Below are 22,765 nucleotides of genomic sequence, written 5' to 3' on the forward strand. Positions count from 1 at the left end.
AGTGGTGAGAATGCTCCAGACACCTGGTGGGCGCTCCATCAGCAGTGGTGCATGTTGCCCTTGCGAGTGCTATTCTGAGTGCTGGGGGCCCAGGAGGAAGCCGCTAACTCGTGCACCAGCAGTGCCGGGAGAAGATGTCAGGAAGGACACCGGGGACAGGGGAGGGGGGCTATTCAGCTCTGCCTTTCAGGGTCCAGCTGGCAGGTGGATGGGAGGAAGGGCAGCCTGGGCAGAGGGACCAGCATATGCAAAGACACGGCGGGTGCAGGGAACAGTGGGGAGGGGGAGGGGCTGGGCAGGTAGAGGAGATGGGGAGGCTGCCCAGGGTAGAGGCTGGGGACTTTGCAGAAAACAGACTCGCTCCATGTGTTAGGCAGCTCGGGCTGCTGTGACAAAATCCCACAGGCTGGGTGGCTTCAGCAACAGAAGTTTATTTCTCCCAGTTGTGGAGACTGGCTGTCCAGGGTGGAGGTGCTTGTGTGTTCAGTGTCTGGTAAGAACTCTTTCTGGCCTGCAGACGGCCGCCTTCCTGCTGTGCAGGCAAAGGGAAAGGAAGACATCTAACACTCTGGCCTCTGCTTTTCTTCTTCTAAGGACACTAATCCCATCATGCGGGCTCCACCCTCAGGACCCCATCTAACCTAATCGCCTCCCAAAGGCCCCACCTCTACACCCCATCACACTGGGGATTAGGGCTTCAACCCATGAATTTGGGGACACAAACATTCGGTCCATCACACTCAGCTCTCTGAAGCAGAAAGAGTGTTCAGACGGGGTTAGATGCTCACGCACATCCTTGGAAAGTCTGGAGGCACAGGTTCTGGGCAGGTGTCGAGGAAGGAGCCCAGAGCAACACTACAGAGATAGAGTGGCGGGAGCGGCGGGAGTTGCTGCAGGCTTTGCCACAATGAGGAAAATGGGGGGTGGGGTCCGGGGGCTGCCAGTCGAAGGGTCAGGAAGCACGGCTGTTGACCCGTGCGTGTGCTGGGAGGGCGCTGCAGGGGCCGGAGAGGCCAGGTCGGGACACCCCAAGCCCTGGCTGCAGGGAATGGGGTCTGCAGCCCGGCTGGGCAGGCGGGGCCGGCATTCCCTTTTGTTTCTTGCCTGCTCCCTGGACCGTCCTCTTTTTGTGTCCCTCCAGGCCCCTCTGTGTTTCTTCTTATGGGGTGACAGCTGGGTGCAGTCATCCCGCAGCCCCCCTCATCCTTGTTTACTGCGAGGAGGCTGTGCCCTGGTAAGCTCTTTAAGACGGGTTCGTGGGCATTGCCTCTCTAATCGGCGTCCCGGCCCGCCCAGCGTAAATCTCAAACCGCAGTCGTGCAGAGTGGAAACCTCACAGGCTGGGGCCGCGACCTCCCTCTGCATTAGTGTCAGAGGCTCAGCAGCCCACAAGGTGCCTATGATGGGGTATCAGGCAGTGTTCAAGACACAGAAGCCAACTTTGGCTAAAAGAGAATCAGAGATGGGTCAGGGCGGGGGGATGCCCACACGGGCAGGGGTGTAGTGGGTGCAGGACCAGGCCCGCGGAAGCCAGAGCCAGGGCAGCTTGGTGGGGGCCAGGGAGCAGGAACCGGTGGACGGGCTTGTCCAGACACCCTGCTGGAATCACTCAGCTGCCATTATATGGGGTTTTTCTATTTTTATTTTTTCTTCATTTATTTGTATTGAAGTATAGTTGATTTACGATGTTGTGATAATTTCTGCTGTACAGCAAAGTGACTCAGTTATACACATATATACATTCTTTTTCATACTCTTTTCCATTATGGTTTATCACGGAATACTGAATACAGTTCCCTGTGCTGTACAGTAGGTCCTTGTTGGTTATTCATCCTATATATACTGATTTGCATCGCTAATCCCAAACTCCGGATCCTTCCCTCGCCCATCCACCCCCTTGGCAACCACAAGTCTGTTGTCTGTATATGTGAGTCTGTTTCTGTTTCATAGTTAAGTTCATTTGCGTTGTATTTTACATTCCACATATAAGTGATATCATGTGATATTTTTCTTTCTCTGTCTGACTTACTTCACTTAGTATGATAATCTCTAGGTTCATCCATGTTGCTACAAATGGCATTGTTTCATTCTTTTTTTATGGCTGGGTAATATTCTGTTGTGTATGTGTACATCTTTTTTATCCATTCATCTGTCAATGGACGTTTAGGTTGTTTCCATGTCTTGGCTATTGTGAATAGTGCTGCTATGAACATAGGGGTGTGTGTATCCTTTTGAATTATAGTTTTGTCTGGATATAGGCCCAGGAGTGGGATTGCTGGGTCATATGGTAATTCTAATTTTAGTTTTTTGAGGGATCTCCATACTGTTTTCCATAGTGGCTACACCAATTTACATTTGTATGGGGTTTGTAGATTATAAAATATTTCAAACCTAGGGAAAATAAACATAACAGCCTATATGTATATAACACATCCTATGTGCCCAGAAGCATTCTAAGCATTTAATAAACAAAAATTCCTTGAATCCTCATGATGACCCCCTGAGGCAGGTACAGTGTTTTCAGGTAAAGAAATAGGCTCAGAGCTACTGCCCAGGTGAGCCGGGGCCGTGTGGATGGAGAGCACGGTACACCCCCAGCCGCGCCATCCAGATGCGCTTATTAAAAGGAGGGAGGGGAGGAGGGAGAGCAAGCTGCCACTCCAGCTGCCCCTGCCTCTGCCTCCCAGGGCGGGCGGTCCTCTCCGTAGGTCTGAGCATTGGCCTTGGAGCCCCGGGCCCGTGAGGACCCTGGCAGCCCCTGTCTGAACCCCTCCACCACACGCTGCCCACTCTCTGGACATGCCCTTCCGTGGCTGCTCTCTGGAGGTCTGTGTCTGAGGTCAGGACCCCAGAGGGACGTATTGGCCGTGTGACCCCCGAGCTTGGAGGAGGCCACACCCTACCCACCCACGTCCACTGTCCCTCATATTTCCCTTCCAAGCATTTCCCGAGTGGGGGGCCGTAACCTGCAGGACCCTCCCCCCATCCCCGCAGAGGGTCTGTGAGGTCCACAGGCTGTTGTTTCATCTGTGTGATTTGTACAGATTCTATCACAGGCTGCTTATCTCCATGCAGCCTGCCCTGTCTGAGCCGCTGTGGTGTTTCGAAGCTCTATCCGCTCTAGGAAGACTTGACCAGCAAGGGAGCACGTGCCTCTCTGCCTGGGAGCCAGGCAGCTCAGGACTGCGGACTCAGAGGGGTGGGCTCGTCCAGCCCGAGCTAGGGAGGGAGGTTCCCACCAAGACCGACTCACGACAGGATGAGGGGGTGCCCTCGTGCGAGAGGGGAGATGGGTGCGCGCGGCTGGAAAGTAGCGCAGGACCACGCTCGCTGCAGCCTGGAGGACAGCGTGGGCGTTTGTGCCGAGTATCCCCAGATAACCACAGGCGTGACCCGTAATCCTGCCTCTTGGAATGCTCCTGAAGGAACTCCTCACAGATAGGAACGAGGATGCCTCGCCACGTTGCTTTATGATCACAAAATACGAGCAGTAACATTGCTATCTAAAAATAGATGCTTCGTTTCATAGTTGACACTACAGCCACGTATATGAGTGTAAGAGAGTTGTTAAAAATTAGGGTTTTAAGAAGATGAGGTGGAAGGATGCCCGTGAAGTTACATTCGCTAGAAAAGTGAAGGCAAAACTAAAAACTCCAGCAGTGTGTCAGTTAGGTAAAAAATAAATACCTTGAAAAAACGCCTAGGAGAAAATGAACAAAAAGGCAGAGAGGTGGTTTCTAGGTGGTGGGCTTATGGGTGGCTTTTGTTTCTTTTGTACTTTTCTATAGTTTTCTAGATTTAAAAGCCCCAGTGATATTAGCGGCAGCATGAAGGGTTTAGTCCCCCAGGGCTCACTGGGTGGGGGGTTGGGGAGCTCTGCTCAGAGCCAAGGTGGGCCAAGCTGGTGCCCAGAGTGCGGGGGGGTGAGTCCTCATGCATCTCGCTGGCCGGGTTCTGAGCCAGCTGGCAGTGAAGCCACAACTCCACCACCGTGTCCATGCCCAGTGGGGCTTTCCTGGAGTGTCAGACCCACCAGCCCAGAGTTCTGTGGGGTCTGGCGGCCAGTAGCAGGGTCCTCGACCATCACTGGAAGTCCTGGCAAAACCAAGCTAAGTGGTAAGAAAGCACAGCCACCATAACACCAGCAGACATTGTACCAGCTGCCGGATTTGGGTTCCAGCTCAGGTCTGAGCAAATCCCTGGTTCTAATCCTACCTCTCTCACCAGCTGTGTGACCTTGGGCAAGTGACTTAACCTCTCTGAGCCTATCTAGTTTCTTCATGCATACAGCGGAGATAACGATTACCTGAATTGGTTGCTGGGAAGGTTAAACACGTGGGAAGCATCTAACTGTGCTGGCCACGTAGTAGGCACTCAATTAATTGTAGTGGCCACGGGGATGGTGCTCATGTGGGTGATGTCCTCTGCCTTTACTTACCTGGATGGTTTCTAAAGGGTCTGGAGCTCAAGGTTAGAAGTGGGAACTGGCTTTATTTTTCTCCAGCCACTGCTCTGATCGGCCCCGTCTTGGACTTTCTTTCAGTTCCTGGATGACTGTCTTTAGACACCTGCTGAGGGTGTGCAGAAGCCCCAGGTCTCTATCCGGCGTGGGGGGCGGGTCACCGGAGACATCTCACCCCTTCTCCACGTCAAAAAAAAAAAAAACACAGGCGATGAGAGATGGCCAGGGGTATGCCAGCTTTGTGGCATTTTACATGTTCATTGTTACCTTGGGTTGACATTTTGTTAACATTTAAGCGTTTCCATAAAACCACCCGAGTCTTTTACTACTTTCATTATTCCTGCTAATTCCGCACGGTTGGGTGACTTCAGTGGGCCACAGAGCTGGCGTTTGGTGTCTCTTCTCACACAGGCTTGACATGATGTATTGGGGGAAATGTGTACTTAGGATTTTAAGGTTGTGACCTCCAAGATGTTCTAACTTCTGGAGACGGCTGACCACCAAGATGTTTATTCAGTCACTCGTTTTATAAATAAATTGAGCACATGCTCAGAGCTTGGCCCTGTGCTAACCCACAGGGTAGAAATTCGTTTCTGATTCTGAGAGGTTCCTGGTCTCCAGGAGGCAACGGCCGAATATGATCATTTATTCTTCACTAGTTACTCACCACGGATTAGCCCTGCTCTGCCAAGAGGCAGTGCTGACCAGTGGTTAAGGAAGGGCATGCTGGGGTCAAGGTTTCAATCACTGCCCCACCTCCTGCTACCGTGCAATTCGGGGCATGTCACCCGGCCTCAGCTTTCTCACCTGTACAATTTCATGGGGTTGTTGTCAGGATAACATGAGATAAAGAGCTCAAAACCATACCTAGCACATAGTAAGCGCTCAAAAATGGAGTCTCTGACTACAGTGGGCCCAGTGCTGGGTCTGGAATAAAAAGAGGAGTTAGCGTGGCCCTGCGTCCTCAGGCACTGGCATGGAGGCAGAGTCACCGGGGACCGTGGGGGTCCTGGGGGGAGGTCACAATGGAGTGTGGGCCTGGGCGCTGATGGGGGCAGGGAGGACCTCCTGGAGGACTCAGCTCAGGGCTCCAGGCAGTGGATCCACGCGCATTTCTACTGAGTCCAGAGTTGGGCTCAGAGGCAGCCTGGTTGAGCCCAGGGCTCTGCTCCACAGAGCCACCCAGGGACCCAGGTCCCCCAGTCCTGCGGTTCTGCCGTTCCCTCGGCCGAGGCTGGCTCTCCATATATTTATTTATTTATTTTATTTATTTTTATTTCTGGCTGCATTAGGTCTCCGTTGCTGTGTGCGGGCTTCCTCTAGTTGTGGTGAGCGGGGGCTACTCTTCGTTGCGGTGCGCGGGCTTCTCATTGCGGTGGCTTCTCTTGTTGCGGAGCACGGGCTCTAGGCGCACGAGCTTCAGTAGCTGTGGCACGTGGGCTCTAGAGCGCAGGCTCAGTAGTTGTGACGCACGGGCTTAGTTGCTCCGCGGCATGTGGGATCTTCCTGGACCAGGGCTCGAACGCATGTCCCCTGCATTGGTAGGTGGATTCTTAACCACTGCGCCACCAGGGAAGCCCTGGCTCTCCGTTTATTACCGAACTCAGGTTCAGCTGCCTGAGGCTCAGGAATCCGACACTGAGAGACAAGTGTGGGTAAAAGGAAAGACAGCTTTATTGAGGAAGCTGGCAGTCCTGCAGAGAAGGTGGACTCATGTCCCAAAGAACTAATACCCCCTTGTGGATCAGGGGGCACGAGTTTTTAAGGGGAGTTTCAGGGGTGCACAGGCCAGGAGCGGGGGGGTGGGTGGCTATATGCAGAACAGCACAGTCAGCTGTGACAGTCGTCTTGAAATTGGTCACACGGTTGTCTGATCAGCGTCATCTTGATTGTCTTAAGTACGGTTAATCTTCAGTTCCAGGGTTGTTTTGTTCCCACTTCTTTGAAGCCAGTTCTTGGAATTGGCAAGATGGAGTGGCTTATGTCATAGCTACAGTCTGGTCATCATGTAGTAGCTTCCACCTGGTGGGGGTTTCAGTATCTACAAAACAGCTCACAGGATACGGCTCAGAATAGTATCTATAGCCCTTGAGGAGGAGCTAAAGGTCCTTGACCTTGTTTAGTGGCTAAACTATTATTATTTTGTCTTGTCTGACTGTTTTCCATCGTTTCTGCATTTTCTTGCTTCTCTGATTAAATTTATCCTTTGGCTAAAGTTTGTCTACAGACGAGAGGCAGGCGGAGGACATGGTGTTGGGGGAGGGAACGAGGTCTGTCCCAGGAAGGCCCCATAGCGTCCTGCTCTGTTACACACCTTCCCCCACGTGGCCATCCTTCACTGGTCAGCCTCACGCCCTGCTAGGGGAGGGGGAATGGACACGGGGTTGCGGGGGGGGTGGTGTAGAAGGAGAGTGGTGGCAGGGAGAGTGCATATGTGTGCATGGGGGTTGTAGTTTTTGGTAACTGGATGATATTTTTAAATGCACATGTCAACTTGACTGTGTGTTTTATGGGACTCCCAATGCTCTTGAAATGTCTTTCCTCCATTTTCTCTGCCCTTTGCTGGTGGAGGTAGGGACCCGGGGAGCGGTTGGTTGTCCCTGGGCAGTATCTTTGCTGACTATCCCTGATGGCAGCAGAAGGGACCTGGGATGTGTGGTCAGGACCCTGGGCTCCAGACCAGGCTCTGCCTCGTCTGCTGTTGGGGCCTGGGCAGGAGAATCTGTGCGCAGAATCGAAGGCCGTGGAGGGTTATGCGCTGGCGGGGCGGAGGAGCAGTCAGGGACGGCTTCCTGAAGGAAGCAGCGTCACTCTGGGTGGAGGGGCCTAGAAGTTCCCTCTGGACTCAAAAGGGCCAGACCGTGAAAGGCCCTGAGTGCCGAGCTGAGAGCTCACCCCGCGTGGACAGAAGCCACAAATGAGCCCCCGAAAGAAGGCCTCTGGTCTGCAGAGTGTGAGTTAAAATTTTAAAATTTTAAATTTTACAGTCCAATTACCTATGGACATTTGAAAACGAAAAGATTTCAGATGAGCCTCTGGGTTTCTGTCTTCTCTCAGTGGCTCAGAAGATCTGGCAGCTCTGGACGGGTTCCCTCCTCGCAAGCCCCCTCCACCCACCTCGCTCACTTCATCCCCCACCAGCTGGGTGCCTGGAAGACCCCTGAACCCTGCCACATGTGGGGGGGGGGTGCCTGAAGGCTTTGCCCCCCAGGAGGACCCAGTGTTGTCCAGGTCAGCATGTGGTGGAGGCCAAAGGTGAGGGGTGAACGGGAGGAGCCGTGATGGTCCCTGCACCTGTGGTCCCTGAGGGCAACTGAGTCCAGAGCCGGGCCGAGGGGGCTGGTGGGGGGAGCGGACAAGGGGAGACCCGGGGCTGAGCTCTGGCCCCCAGTGGGTGGTTTCTGCCTGGATGTTGGGTAACTGTAATCCACTTACTAGAAAGTTTTAAGACTCCGCATAAAAATGAAATCATGGCTCTGAACCCACTTTATAGACTGCAGAGAACCTGGATCCAAGGGACTGGTGAGAGGGAGTCCGGGTGGACTCAGAGGGTCCTGAGTGATGGCCCCCAGCGTGCACTCACCGGGAGGTTTGTCACCTCAGGGCCCCCCAGGGGACTCACCCCTTCCCTCCCCTTCATCCCCAACCTGGAACATTCCAGGTTTGCCCCCACAGACTGCTCAACTGTGCTGTGTTTCGGAGAAAGCAGGGAGCGCAGAATTCACTCATGTATTCATTCAGTAAGCACATCTACATGAAGGGTGTATGTCAGGAAGGTACACGGGGCGCAGGACACAGTCCCGGCCCTTCAGGTGGGGGGAGCAGGTAAGGGAGAGTGGAGGGACTAATAAGCACAGCTCGAGTCGGATGTCCTGGGTTCGAATCTCAGCTCCACCACTCACTGGCTGTGTGACCTTAGGCGAGTCGTTTTACCTCTCTGTGCCTCGGTTTTCCCACCTAGAAAATGAAGATACTAGCAGTGCCCACCTTGGGGATTGCTGTGAAGATTAAATAAGATAATGTAGTAGGGTACATAGGACAATGCCTGGCACAGAAGGAGTGCTCTGTTGGCAAGTATTACTGTACATGTAGCAAGGATTTACTGAGCACCTACCATGTGCCAGGCACTGAGGATGGAGCAGTGATGGAGACAGGCACAAGCCCTTGCCCTCGTGGGGTGGGAGGCCCCACAGGTGCGGAAGGCAGACCCTCTTGGGGTCATGCCCCCCCATCTTTCCTGCCCAGAAGCCGCAGCTGCTTGCCCCTGCTTTTCCCCTGCCAACCAGACCCCATGGTCCTGCAGCATCTGGAGGGCTTTTGCAAATCGCCTGCCCTAAAAGGCTCACTTGCCCTAGCTCTTGCCAGCTGGGGGGCCTTAGGGCACTGCCTTGACCTCTCTGGTCCTTGGCTGTCTCTCTGTGATGGAGGACCCAGTCCCTTCCCCGGGCTGTGGAGAGGGGCAGGGGACAGGCGTAGATGGCATCCAGGTGCGGGGCTGGCTCTGCCAGTGATGGGGGTACTGTGATCGGTCAGCTTTAAACACACCTGCAGCTCTCCTGAGGCTCAAGCCTCGTGGTCCGTGGTCTGCAGACATGGCCTGGCGCGGGCGATCTATGGCCGCCTTGGGTGTGTTGGAGGGGGGTTAATTAAAAAGGTGTCTAGGAGATGAATTTCTGGAAACACAAAGTGGAAGCCAGTGGAAGCTATTGATCCATTTAATGGGAAGCCGATAGTATCAGAGCGAGCAGACAGCTCTGGCTTAGGGAGATCGATGCAGCCGCTTCCACAAGCTGACCTGCCGGGGCGGGCTGGGGACACGGCTGGGCCGGGGAGGGGCCCCCAGCCTCCATAACTCCCCCCTCCCTGCAGGGCCCCAGGCGCTGACTCTGGGTCAGAGCAGGGGAGTAAGCTGTGCTTCTGCTGGGGTCGGAGCCTCCGCTGAGGTCACCCCCCCGGGGAAGCCCCCTGGCTGGACAACGTGACGAACCTCTTCAGGCCTCAGTTTCCTCCTCCCGAAACTCCTGAGCCCTGGGGATGTGGTGGGGTTAAACGTGATCGTAGTCAGGCAGTGGCAGGCTGTGTCGTCCTCAGCACTGGGGCTACGGAATGGAATAACCTGCCCCAAGCCCCGGCCCTCCTGGGGCTCACCTTAGTGGGCGGGACAGACCACAAAGAGTCTGTTTATTACACGGTCTGAGAACACGCAGCCTCAGGGAGAAGTGCGTGTGCCAGGGCCCGGAGGAAGGGTGAGAACCCAGCAGCCAGCAGGTGACAACTGCAGCCTGTGATGTGAGTAGCTCATTGTCATGGCAGCTGACAAATCCCCTCCCCGCCACCCCCCCTCCAGCCCCCCCCCCCGCCAAGGTCCCCGCCCCGTGCGGGGATGGGGCGGCCGCAGCACTGCCGCCCGCAGCACGGGTCTGCTCCCTTCCTCCTTACAGACCCTGGGACGCCCGTTCTTGGTGCCCATTTCTCAGAGAGGTGTGGCCATGGGAAGTCTCTGGGGACTGGACGCCTTGGAGGCCTGGGCAGGGCTTGTTAGGCACCTGCTGATGAGGGGCTCCTGTCCCCATGCACTCCCTTCCCTCCCCAGGAGTCATCTTGAAAGCGCTTATTTGTGAAGTGCTCTCCCAGGATCTGCGTGGGGAGAATGGCATGTTAGTCTGTTTATTGACTCCTGGACTTTATAAGCCTGTAGCACCTCCCCTCCGCAGCCTGCCCCTGAACTTGGGGCTCCTGCATTAGTGCCTCCTCAGGTGTGACCATCCCCCACCCACCCTGCCCCCCCCCACCTGGTCCCCTGGCTCCTTTCTACCCTCTTAGCAGCCAGGGGAGCTTTTAGAAACACAAACCACATCGTGTCACGGGCTTGAAACCCAACAGTGGCTTCCCACAGCATTAGGTGTAAGATCCAGACCCCACACCGCACTGGCCCTGCCGTCCCCCAAACCCCCTCTCCTGCCATGGCCTCCCCCAAACTATGCTCCCTGAGCTGCCTCTCCCCCCATGGCCTCCCCCAAACTCTGCTCCCCGAGCCCCCCCTCCCCCCATGCCCTCCCCCAAACTGCTCCCTGAGCCGCCTCTCCCCCCATGCCCTCCCCCAAACTCTGCACACTGAACCCCCTCTCCCCCATGCCCTCCCCCAAACTCTGCTCCCTGAGCCCCCTCTCCCCCCATGCCCTCCACCAAACTCTGCTCCCTGAATCCCCCTCTCCCCCATGCCCTCCTCCAAGCTCTGCTCCCTGAGCCCCCTCTCCCCATGCCCTCCCCCAGACTCTGCTCCCTGAGCCCCCTCTCCCCCCATGCCCTCCCCCAAACTATGCTCCCTGAACCCCCTCTCCCCCCATGGCGTCCCCCAAACTCTGCTCCCTGAGCCCCCCTCTCCCCCTGATACCCTACCCCACACTCTGCTCCCTGAGCCCCCTCTGCCCCCGATACCCTCCCCCACACTCCGCTGCCCTTGCAGCATTTCGAGCACACGGTGTCCTCTGACCTCAGGGCCTTTGCACTGCTGCTCCTCTGCCCAGAATGCTCTTCCCAGACAACTCCATGGCTCCCTCCCACACTCCCCTCCTCAGCGAGGTCCTCCCCGCCCCCGCATCTAAGTGGGTCACTCTGCCCTCCCCCAGCCTCCCCATCTTACCAGTGTCTCTCCTGACATCCCCAAACTTCCCTATTGTGTTGTCAGCCTCCCCAGATCCAGGCTTTGTCCTATTCTCTGCCATGCCCTCAGTGCCAGAAAGATGGCTGCACGTAATATCTACTCAATCAATGTTTGCTGAATGAACGAAGAAACTCTGGGGTCTCCTGAGATCCCCTTACCTTATTCAGGCCCAGCCGAGGGTCAGGTCAGGCCAGGGGCCACCTGGGGCAGGATACATGTCAGGCACCATCGCCCTGGGATGCTCGGCCTCGGCCTCCAGAAGCTCCCATAGGGCTTGCGGACCGGGGCTCAGGCCAGCCAGTAGGCATCTCCTGCAATGCCCAGAGCTGGTCCTGAAGAAGCAAGCTGCAAACGGGGCATGGGCGCCCGCCTTCCCCAGTGACAAATGGCTGATAATTAATGTTGGGCCTGCACATTACTGATCAATTTAAAGTTGAGCGTGCAGCCAGAAGCGATCCCAAGAAAAAAAATGTTCAGCCCCACATCCTCCTTGTTCTTACTCATCCATCACCAGTTTTGCAAGCAGCTTATTAAAATGTAGAGAAAAGCATGGCTGGAGATATAAAAGGCCCTTCAAGGCCCAGAGATGGTTTATCAGGGTTTTGTAGTTGTGGGTGTGGAGAGCGGGGAGTGGGTGCCGGGAATGCAGAGCTGAGGGCCTGGCCCGTTTCACAGAGGGAAAGGCGGTGGTGTGAAATCTGGAAACGGGTGTGGTCAGCAGCAGGTCAGGTGCAGGTCCTTGGGGGACGCGTGGGTGGGCAGCCAGGCAGAGTCCAGGTCCCGTCCGGAGGACTTATTTACTGGAGGGCACTGGAGCCACGTCCAAATGCTGGGCCGCAGAAGAGCGTGGTCCAGAGTTGGGCAGACCGGACTCGGATCCCAGCTCTTCCCAACCAGCAGGGTTGAGGGGCACATCACCTTCCCTCTCTGAGTCTCAGTTTCCTCCTGAGCCAGGAGGACCCCCTCAAAGGTTTGCAAAGATGAAGGGAGGCCACGTATGTCAAGGCCTTAGGCACTTAGGGAGAGTACCTTAGGCGTACAGTTGGTACTCAATAAATGACAGCTCTCTCCCCAGCAATGCAAAGGCCCAGAACTGGTCCGTGAGGGCAGCTGGGGTTGCTTCTGTACCTCCTTGGGGCATGAAGACAGTATTCTGGCCTAGAGCCAAGTGAGTTTCCCTCTGCCAGGACAGTCTTTCAAAGCACCAGGCAGCCACTATGCCTTTGCTCATGCTGTTCCCTTTCTGGAAGGGCGCTTTCCTCAGTTATCTCCTCTCCCCAGGGAACTCCTATGCATCCTTCAAAACCCACCTCGCATGGCACCTCCTCTTGGTGCCTTCCTGATGCTGAGTCAGCTTCTTGCCGTCTGTGTTCCAAAAACACTTGATTCTTGCTAGACTGTGAATCCTTGTGGGAAGGGTCTGTACCCTATGCCCTAGTGTGCAGTGACATAAGACATTTTGTTGGATGAATAAGCAAAGAAATGAGTGACTAAATGAGTGAATAGCTCTCTGAACATTCACCCCTGCCCTGAGATCACCTAGAGGCCTCCCCTCACTGCCCCCTGCCCCCTTTGAACTCCCTGAGTGCCAGGACCTGGCTGGGGGTCTTGTCCATCTCCCACTGCCCAGGTCTGTTCTTGGTACATGGTATGTACTCAACAGAGGTCAGAATGACTAAGATGAAAAAGAGGAGCAGGAAAGCTGAGCCCACGTTCCGTAAGCACCTGCTAAGGGGCAGGATGGTGCTGGGCATTTCCCCCGTAGGTTTCTTTCTTTCCCTCGTACCAAGCCCGGTTCACAGATGTGGATACTGAGGCAGAGGGACCCTCGTAGTGGAGGAGCCAGGATTTAAACATGGATTCTGGATGATTCTGAGAGCTCTTGCCACTCCTTCACGATGCCTTCCAAGGAGGTGATGTGCAAATGAATGAATGAGTGAACGGATGACTGAGTTCTCATGTGTACCTTGCCACCTCCTTCCTGTCTCACCCCAGCCTCCCACCCGGCCAGTCTCCTGTGCAGCTGGCTCAGCACTTTTATTTAGGGCTCTAGAATGAAACCAGGCGTGTGCAGGACCCCCCAGATTTTCCTGCAGTGCCTCCGCCCCTCCATCCCCTGCCTCTCCCTGCTCTGAAGCAGCAGCTGCTGGCCCCTCCCACTCCCCTGCCAATCAGACCCCATTGTCCTGAGGCATCTGGAGTGCTCTGCAAATTGCCGGCCCCGAAAGGCTCGCTAAGCATCCTGAGAGAGAAGACGTCCGCACCTCCTTCACAAGCCTAGCTCCTAAAAGGCTGGTGATTGCGTCCTCAGCGTTCCCGCCAGGCCTGCCCAACGCCTGGGAGTGGCGGAAAAAGCCCCAGATGGCTGGGGCGCGGTGGGGGGATGTCAGTGATTATCACTGAGCAGGAAGTGAGCTTGGCCTGCAAGTAAGCAGGGAACGCGGTTCTAAAATACCTTTCAGCCGTCCTCCCCCAGAGCCTGTGCCGCTGCCTTCCCCAGGTGGCATCACTGTCGCCAGGAAGGAGGACCGTGAGAGCCCCGAGGCTCGGCCCGCTGGGTCTGGTTCAGGAGGGCGGGGGTGGGCCTGAGACTGCTGCTCTCACAGATTCACCTTCGATCGATGCTTGGGGTTAGGGGGCCACACCTTGGGGACCACGAGGGGGCTCGGGAAGGGCAGGGACCACGACGGGCTGGGCTCACCTCTGGGGAAGGCCGATCACCTGGACTGCACAGGGCACTTAGGTCCCCGAGGGGCGGGGACGGAGGCAGCTCTAGCTCACCTGCTAGTGGAGCATCTTCATTGAGCCGCAGTCAGCCAGGACAGGCGGGGAGGGGGAGGGCGCTGGCCCCGTCCCAGCTCACACTAATGGTCACGGTGACCACCAGCATGAAACAGCAGCACAGCGCCCACCATGCGCCAGGCACGGTACCTCCTAGCGAATGATTTGATGTCCCTGGAGTCTGTGTTCGTGAACCATCGAAGTGCATCCCCGTGCTTTAAGTCCACTTTCCCACCCTCCCTGAATTTCCAGCAGAGGCCCAGAGAGGTCACGTGCTCTACCTCCGGTCACACAGCTTGGAGGGTGCAGGACTCACTTGTGGTTGCTGAAGCCAGTCGGCCTGAGTTTATCCCTGCGTCCCTCTGCCAGCCCTGTGGCCATGGGCGGGCCCCTGACCTCTGTGTCCTCAGTTTCTGCATCTGTACTATGGGTCTGAGAAGGTGAGTCTGTGGCAGGAACTGCCCTGAGCCCCAGATCATTGGTCCAGGTCCCTCCCCTGTCATCACCTCCCCCCGGCAAACCTCGGAGGCGGGGGCGGTGCTGCCCTGCACCTGTTTAGCAGACAAGGGGCCTGAGGGTCGGTGGGCGATTCCCCAGGTCCGCAGTGTCAGCCCCTCCCTCAGACATCACTCTTCGTCTGGAAGCTGAGTTCGTCGGGGCCAGCGGCCTCCTAGGAGATGGTGTCCAGCCGGTGCTCCCCCTGAACCTGGGGCTCTGGTGTCGTCAGACTTGGAGCGAGGGCTCCCCAAGCACAGGAAGGGCAGGGCCTGGACTACAGGCACCCCACAGGGATGTGGGAGACAGGCCCTCAAAACGTCTTGGGTGAAAAATACCTAAGAAGTGGAAGTTGGTAAATGCTGAATTCAGTGTCCCCAGGTGAGACGCGACAGCTGACCAGGGGCAGCTCAGCCACTTCCCCAGAGGGACGTGTAGGACTTAGGACCCGGGCAGGGTCCCGAGGAGTGATGCGCTTCGCAGGTGGAGGTCACCAGGTCCATTTATTGGCTGGGAAGGGCTACAACAGCCCAGGTACTGAGACAGGAGCCTGTGGACCGGAGCGAGCTTGCCCGGGGCGGGGGGCGGGGTGGTCAGGGAGGCCCCTGCGCCTGTGACATTTGGGCCGAAAATTCAGTGCGGGAAGGAGCCAGCGCTGGGACTGGGAAGGCGCAGGGCCGGAGCCCGTGCTGGTGGCCGGGGTCTGCACGAGGCTTTAGGATCAGAGGGATCTGGGGCCGTCAGTGGTGGGAGAGGACATGGCGGCTGGGAACAAGGCCCAGACCGGGAGTGCAGGATGGGGACCCACAGGCATGACCAGGGGGCTGGAGGCCGGGGGCTGGGTGGGTTGGGTCTGTGGATCTCCTTGGGTACCAGGTTTTGGGGCTGCGCAGGCCACCCTTTCCAGGACTATGTAGCAGCCGAGTGCTGCCCTCTGCTGGGGTATCTGAGTATTACATCCATGGTGTCAGGCTGGACCAACCCCAGAACTTCCCTGAGAACTTCATGGGAACGTCCCTGGGATCCGTGGTCCTCAGGGATGCAAGGGGCTCCTGAGGCCTTCTTCTGCCCCTGATAGATCCTTGCTTGCTTACTCCTAGTGACAGGGAGCTCACTCCCTTTTGAGGCAGTCTGTTTCGACTCTATACAGCGCAGATCAGCTTGACCCCAGAAGGAGTTGCACTTGGCTTCCTCCCCGTCTCAGCCCTGCCCTCTGGGTCTCAGGACTGGCTGTAGGGCCTGGGGTTACTGACCTCCCCCCCACCAGCTGCCTTGCTCTGGGCTGGGCTGCTCCAGTTCCTCCAGGCCCTGCCCGCCCCCGCCCCACCCAGACAGCCTTATGCCCGTCCATCTTCCACACAGCCTCCTGGACCAAAGAGAGGACCTTGCGGGAGGTCCAGACATCCTCGGCCCCTGCAGAGGACGTGGCTTTCTCGGGAAGATCCCTACAGACCTCCCAAATGTGCCCCTCTGAGTTCCCCTGAATCCAAAGGGGGGTTGGCAGGGGGCCTGGTCTTGGCGAACAGCTGGGCATGAACAGAGGGGCGAACGGCTGAGTCAGAGGCCAGCAGGGGCGAGGCTGCAGCACAGGGGACCCTGGAGCATTATGGGCTCGTCCCACACTGCCTTTCCAGGACCTTCCAGCCCCAGCCCCTACTTCTGCAAATGAGGGTATTCTGAGGGAGGCCAAGAGCAGAGGGGAGGGGAGGGGAGAGAGGAGGAAACTGCGCAGGCTTGGTGGCAGAGGGGCAGGACCAATAGCCCAAGTAAGGAGCCCAGCAACTTAATCCATCACGTAAACAGATTCATTAATTTATCAAATACTCTGAGAACCTGCTATGTGCCAGGCACAGTCCTAAGCCTTGAGGCTACATCGGTGAATAAAACAGACAGAACCCTTTGTCCTCAGGGAGGCTAACACTTTAATGAAGAAAACAGTCAACAAACAAACAAGGTGCTTTCAGAGAGTGATAAGTGCTCTGAGGATGGAGGGGGGAGGGGACAGAGGTGGGCAGGGGAGGCCTCTCTGAGAAGAGACCTGAGTGATGGGAAGGGCCGGCCAGGTGAAAACCCGGGGGAACGTGTTATTTATACACATTTGCTTATTTTTTAACAGCCGGAGATGTAATTCATATAGCATAGAGTTCACCCATTTGAAGTGTACAGTTTAATGGGTTTTAGTATATTCAGATTTGTGTGAACATCACCACCGTCAATTTTAGAACATTTTTGTCATCCCCAAAAAAACCCCGTATCCACTGGCATCACCCCCGTCCCCACTCTCCCCCAGCCCCTGGCAACCATTCATCTACTGTCTATCTCTGTGGTTCCAGCTCTTCTAGATGTTTCTGGTAAATGGAATCTTACAATCCTGGTCTTCTGTGATGGGCTCCTTTCACTTAGCACCGTGTTTTTAAGGCCCATTCATGTTGTAGCATCTATCAGTACTCCGCTCCTGTTATAGCCAGATCATATCCCCTTGTGTGTATATAAGACATTTTATTTATCCATCATCAGTGGGACATATGGGCTGTTTCCACTTTTTGCTGTTGTGAATAATGCTGCTGCGAGGATTTGTGTACAGGTTTTTGTGTGAATGTATGTGTCCAGGGCTCGTGGGCATGTGTCTAGGAGGGGAACTGCTGGGTCATGTGGTAACTCCATGTTTAATATTTTGAGGAATGGACAAACTGTTTTCCACAGTGGCTGCAGCATTTTCCATCCCCACCAGCACTGTGTGAGCAGTGTGTTTCTCCATCCTCACCAGCGCTTGTTATTGTCTGTTTTTGACCCTAGTGGGTGTGAAGTAGTTTCTCACTGTGGTTTGGGTTTGCATTTCCCTGACAGCAAGCGATACTGAGCATCTTTTCATGTGCTTATTGGCCATTTGTATATCTTCTTTGGAGAAATGTCTATTCAGTTTCTTTGCCCCATATTTGCTTGTTTTTGAAAACAAAAACCAATGACTACACAAGAGGATTGCCGAAGAAATTAATGGAAGCGTCTGCCTTTGTGGATGGGAACCGCAGAACTGCGAAGGTGGGGCTAGAGGTGGGGACCAGACTTCGCTATAAACCTTTTACATTTTTGCTTTTGAATCCTGCAAATGTATTATAAAAGTATGTTTTTTTAAGTAAAAGTGAAAAATAATAGCTGCATCAAGCCATCCAAGTTAGTCCTCGGCAACCCCTGGACGCAAATATCTGAAGCTCGTGTAAGGAAACCCGTTTGGGGTCTGGCTGGGGCTGAGCAGGCCGTGGTCCCCCTCCCCGCCCATGGTCCTCACCGGGTCCCTCACCTAGCCAGAGTGGGGTTCCTACTTTCCCTCCTATGGCAGGATGGCCGCCCTGCCATGCCCCCTCAGCTGTGTCTTATATAAAAACCCCTCTGGGGGAGGCAGCAGGATCGGAGGCCGGCTGTGGGAGGTGAAGCTCAGTGCGGTCCCCGTGTGCTGTCCCCGCGGCCGTGGTTCTTGGTGAAGGCAGCCGTGGGGACCGTGGATGCCCAGGCTCAGCCTCGGCCCTTTCTCACAGGAGTGTCCCTGGCCGAGCGCTGGAGGGTGTGGGTCTCCTGGCCCAGGGGTCCAAATCGGAGATCTCTCCCCAGCCCACGTCAGACTCAGGGGGTCAGGTCCGTCTGCATGTCCCCCTCATTAAAATATTGAAATATGGTTCATGTCAGAAGTTGCAGACTGTGCCTGAGCCCCCAGACTGGCCCCTATTGCAGCTCTGCTGTCCTGTCCCTCCCCCGGTCCCCCTCAGACACCCCCAGGACCTACAATGAAGGAGTTAATGCTCAGTGTAGCAGAGGTGTTTCTGAGTATATATTCAAATATTCTGAATATCCCCCCTGGGCAAAAAGCACAACACATGCAAAGGCCCTGGGGCAGGAGAGGGCCTGGCAGACTGGAGGAAAGAAGAGGCCACTGTGCCGGGAGCAGAGCCAGGGAGGGGGAAGGGGGCAGGGGGAGAGGATCACGCAGGGCCTGGTGGGTCACTACAAGGACTTTGGCTTTTGTTGTGAGTGAGGTGGGAGCCCCGGAGGGTGCTGAGCGGAACAGGGACGTGGTTTCACTTAATTGTAGCCAGAGGAGTGGTCCGGCTGCTATCTGGAGATAGTCCGTGGGAATCGGGGGAGCAGGGGGGCTTCCACTGTCATCCAGGGGAGAGAGGGTGGCCGGGACCAGGGTGGGGTGTGGAGCCAGGGAGAGGTCAGAGCAGGCCCGTGGGGTGTGAGAGAGGAGAGGCAATCGGGAGGGTTAGGTGGTCGTTTGCCGAGAGAACAAGGCTGCGGAGGAGAGGCCATCAGGGCAGGCGGGGCGCCCACTAGGCCCACTGGCGAAGCTGGCCTTCTCCTGGATGTCCGTCTGAACAGAAACAACTCGGAGGCAGCAGGACCTCCGGTCGGGAGTTGGCACAGAGGTGGAGGTTAGAAGCATAACCATGGGCATGATCAGCGAATGGGTGGTTTACAAAGCCGGGGGGGGCTGGATGGGACCACCAGGGCGTGAGCGCAGACAGAGGAGGCCGGGGATGAGGCGACCAGGAGGAGCCAGGCACCAAGACCAGGAAGGGGCTGTGGGGCCCAAGGGGAACCGGAAGGACATCATCAGCTGGTTCACGGTTGTATCCCTGCACCAAGCAGGCGCCAGTGCACAGTAGGTGCTCACTCAATAGTGTAGAATGAACGAACGCATGGATGGCCGGCTCCTTTGGACCCTTCGGTTCCCTTGCTGGCAGACCTCAGCCATTGGTTCCTTTACCACCTACTGAGTGAGACCTACTATGCGCCGGGCACTGGTTTAAGCCCCGGGGGGCTCAGCAGTTTAGCGACCAGACAAGGGAGCTGACGACCCAGTGGGAGAGACAGACAATGACCACAAAAACCCGTCAGTGTGCTGTGAAGCTTCAGAGGCGCGCTCCCACGAGATATGTGTAAGGCAGGCGGCCCTGGTTTTCCATTTAGGGTAGTGAAGGAGTTTCCCTTTAAAATGCATTCAAGTGAAAAAAAAGTCCATTTAAAGAAAGCTGTTACTTGGATACTGGTGCAGAGATCCTAGCGTGTTGACGGTCATCGTGGCGATGGAGGTTTGGGCTCTTTGTCTCCTTCCCTGTGAGGCAGGTGTTATCATCCCATTTTACAGATGAGGAGACTGAGGCCAAGAGAGGTGAAGGGCTTGCCTCCAGGCCTCCTGCCCGCCCTCTGGGGCTCTTCCTGCACCAAGAGGCTCTTCTCCCGTGAGCAGCAAATTTGGGAGCTCCCCGAAACAGCTGGGGAACTTTCCATATGCAAATATTCCATCCGGTCCATTAACTAAAATCGCAGCAAATAAACTATAATCACAAGACCTATTATTAGCGTGGAGGCACGCATAATTACCCAGCGCAGATTCACTGTTGGAAGAATCTTCATCGGGGTGGGGTGTTTACCAAACCCGCGAAGGGTGAGGCGTGTGGAAATAATGGGAAGCTACAGGGTGTACCTGTGTTCCCACTGATGCAGCTGGGGGTGAGCCAGGGAGCATGGCTTGAGGGTGTTCATTAATCCTTTCTGTCGGTGGACATTTATTAGACACCTACTGTGTGCAGGCCCCATCAGTGCACTGAGGGATGCCGTGGTGACCCTGCCCCTATGGACCTGACATTCTCTTGAGGGAAGATAGATGTTGGAAAAAAAAACAATTAAACAGGATCATTTTAAATGCTCTGGATGAAATGAAATGGGCACCTGGGGGGCCATTTCAGCGAGGGTGCTCAGGAAAGTCTTCCCAGGCAGGTGAGCTCTGAGCTGAGACTGGAATAGAGCGAGATGTGCGGAGACCTGGGAGAAGTGCGTTCTGATGGAGGGAGCACATGTGCAAAGGCCCTGAGGCAGGGACAAGGCAGGGAGCAGAGTGGGGGAAGGGATGAGTGTCAGCAGGTGAGCGGAGTGGCGGAGGTGTGGGAATCTGGGGAGGCCTGGAGCTGATTGGCGTTTGTACAGGATGCAGTGTCACAGTGTGGGGAAAGGGCGGTAGCCCCGGTCAGGATGGAGAAGGACCCTGGCCCTCCCAGGAAAGACACAGGCTCTGGTTCCCAGCCCTGGGGGTAGCTCTGTGCACCCAGCTTCCTCCAGGCCACTCCCCAGGGCTGAACCGGCTTGCAGACAGATAGGCCTCTCAGCTCTGATGATGAGCTGTGTGCCTGGCGACCCTCCTCGTGTCCATTCTCTGCGAGGACCCTGCTTTTCCCATTTCCCAGGGTATGAACTGAGGCTCAGAGACAGGTAGTCACTTGCTGGGGGTCACACAGCAGGTGAGTGGTGGGCTGGGACCTGAGCTGATAGGTTTGATGGCAGAGTCCATGCCTGCTGGGCCCCCAGCCGACCCCAGCCCAGTCTGCCCGGGAGCAGCCTTTATCCGACCAGATGGGGCTGCGTCTCTCTGGGCTGGGTGACCAGAGACCCCAGCCGTCCAGCCTGGGCCCCACCAGCAGCCCAAGTCCCCAGACAGACCAGGCCCCCACTGGCCTGGAGAGGAGCCTCCTTCCAAGTACCCCCTCCCTGGGTAAAGATGAACAGGTGACCAAACTGGGCCCATGGCCGCCTGGAGGTGGGGGACAGGAGACCGCAGGGCCCAGGCGCCATTGGGTCAGCCCTGCCCCCTGCAGCCCACATGCCCCTCGGGCCGGGACGATCCTGGACAGTCTCACAGGTAGGGCGAGAGGTGGTCCAGCCTCGTCCCCCATCCGTAAACTGGGGAAACGACACCTGAGTCAGAGGGTGGCGAGGGGACCCACTTGGGTAACGGCCACACACGACTTGAAAACTATAAAAGGGGCTCTGAGGGCAGGGCCGTCCTCAACCCCGGGGCGCTCAGTCCAGTAAGGACCCCTCGGGGCTGTGGCCTGGTGCCCAGCCAGCTGCACCCGGGGTTCCAGGGCCGCCTTCTCAGCGCCCTGACCTTCCTACCCCTTCGTATGCTGCCGCCTTTGGGGAATACAGGTCACGGGCGCCCCCGCTTCCAGGCGCTGCTGGCACCCAACCCGGGGTGTTCCCAGCAGCCTCTGCCAGGGGCCAGGTGGGACCGGTCCTCAGACAGGAAGCCCAGGGGAGCAGGGAGCAGGGATGGGCCCCAAGGTAAGCAGCGTGGAGCCAGGGTTCAAACCCACATCCGACCCCAGACCTGTGCGCTGTGCCCCTCAGGACCCGTCTCCTCATCCTTATATGATAGCTCGTTGGTGTTTCAGTCACTTTTAGATGACTGGGGAATTTTTTGTAATAATATATTTTTCCCATACTATAGTTAAGTATGTTGTAGAACATTTGAAAAATAAATGAAAATGAAAAGGGAAATAAAGTCGATCAGTGACCCCCACTCGAGGGCCAGCTGTCGATGTGGTGTTTTTCTGGTTGTATCTCGGTCACATTCTTAGGTTTGTACGGAATACACGCTTTGAGAACCTACTTTTTTTTTTTTTTTTTTTTTTTTAACGAACAATCGTTAATGTCATTGTTTGTCAACATCCCTTTTGAAGGCTGCCTGATGCCCGGTGCCAGGCAGGAACCATGTGTTTTTAGCAGCTTCAGCATTGGGCGTTCACCTTCCTATTTGTTTGGGGTTTTAGTTTGTTTATTGTTGTAAATAGTGCCGTGGTGTGCATGAAGCTTAGAGCTTACTTTGGGCTCTTTTTTGCTAAGAAATGTCGTTTCTGTGTTATGTCAGGCCCTGGGGGACACGGGGACATGGCCTGCATCTCTGTGACAGGAGAGGGTGGTTGATGGACCCGCAGGGAGGACGGGCAGGGCGGGGGCTGGGCAGTGAGCGGCGGGAGAGCCTGCAGCTGAGGGCCCGCGGCTCACCGGGTCTCTCCACCTCCTTTGCTGGCCTTTGCTTCTGCCCTTAAACGTCTGTATCCCCAGGGCTCGGCCGACCTCCCCTCCTCACCCCTCACACTTTCCCTCCCCTCTCCCCCGGAGCTGAGCCTCCAGCCAGACCCTTAGCGCCTCCTGGACGCTCCCCTTGGCCCCCAGGCACCGCATCCCAGCACATCCAAAGAGGAGGGTCATCTCTCTTCCACTGTGCACCTCTTCCCGTGTCCCAGTGTAGGTAAATGGTGCCACCCGCCACCCAGTGCCCAAGCCAGGAACCTGGGTGTCGCCCTTGTCCCCATACCTCACCCACACTTCTCCCCAAAACACCCCTTCTCTCCGTCCCACCCCACGCTGTGTGCAGGCCTCCCCCTCCTCCTCCCTCCAGAGGTGAAGCCCTCCAGCCTCTAATCTCCCCCCCCACCCATCCCCCATGAAGGATCTATTTAATCACAGGCTTAATCACACGCCCCTCCTCTGCTCCCCTTTCCCCTCAGACGACGCCCAAGGCCCTC

The 22,765-nt window shown here is 56.2% G+C and overlaps 1 protein-coding gene across 5 annotated transcripts in view; it reads left to right on the forward strand.

Moving 5' to 3' along the window:
- IQSEC1 (IQ motif and Sec7 domain ArfGEF 1) overlaps nucleotides 1–22,765 on the forward strand; it is a 331,819-nt gene that overhangs the window by 144,624 nt on the left and 164,430 nt on the right. The window lies entirely within an intron of this gene.

This window comes from Balaenoptera musculus, chromosome 11 (assembly GCF_009873245.2).
Source record: "Balaenoptera musculus isolate JJ_BM4_2016_0621 chromosome 11, mBalMus1.pri.v3, whole genome shotgun sequence".
Lineage (NCBI taxonomy): Eukaryota > Metazoa > Chordata > Mammalia > Artiodactyla > Balaenopteridae > Balaenoptera > Balaenoptera musculus.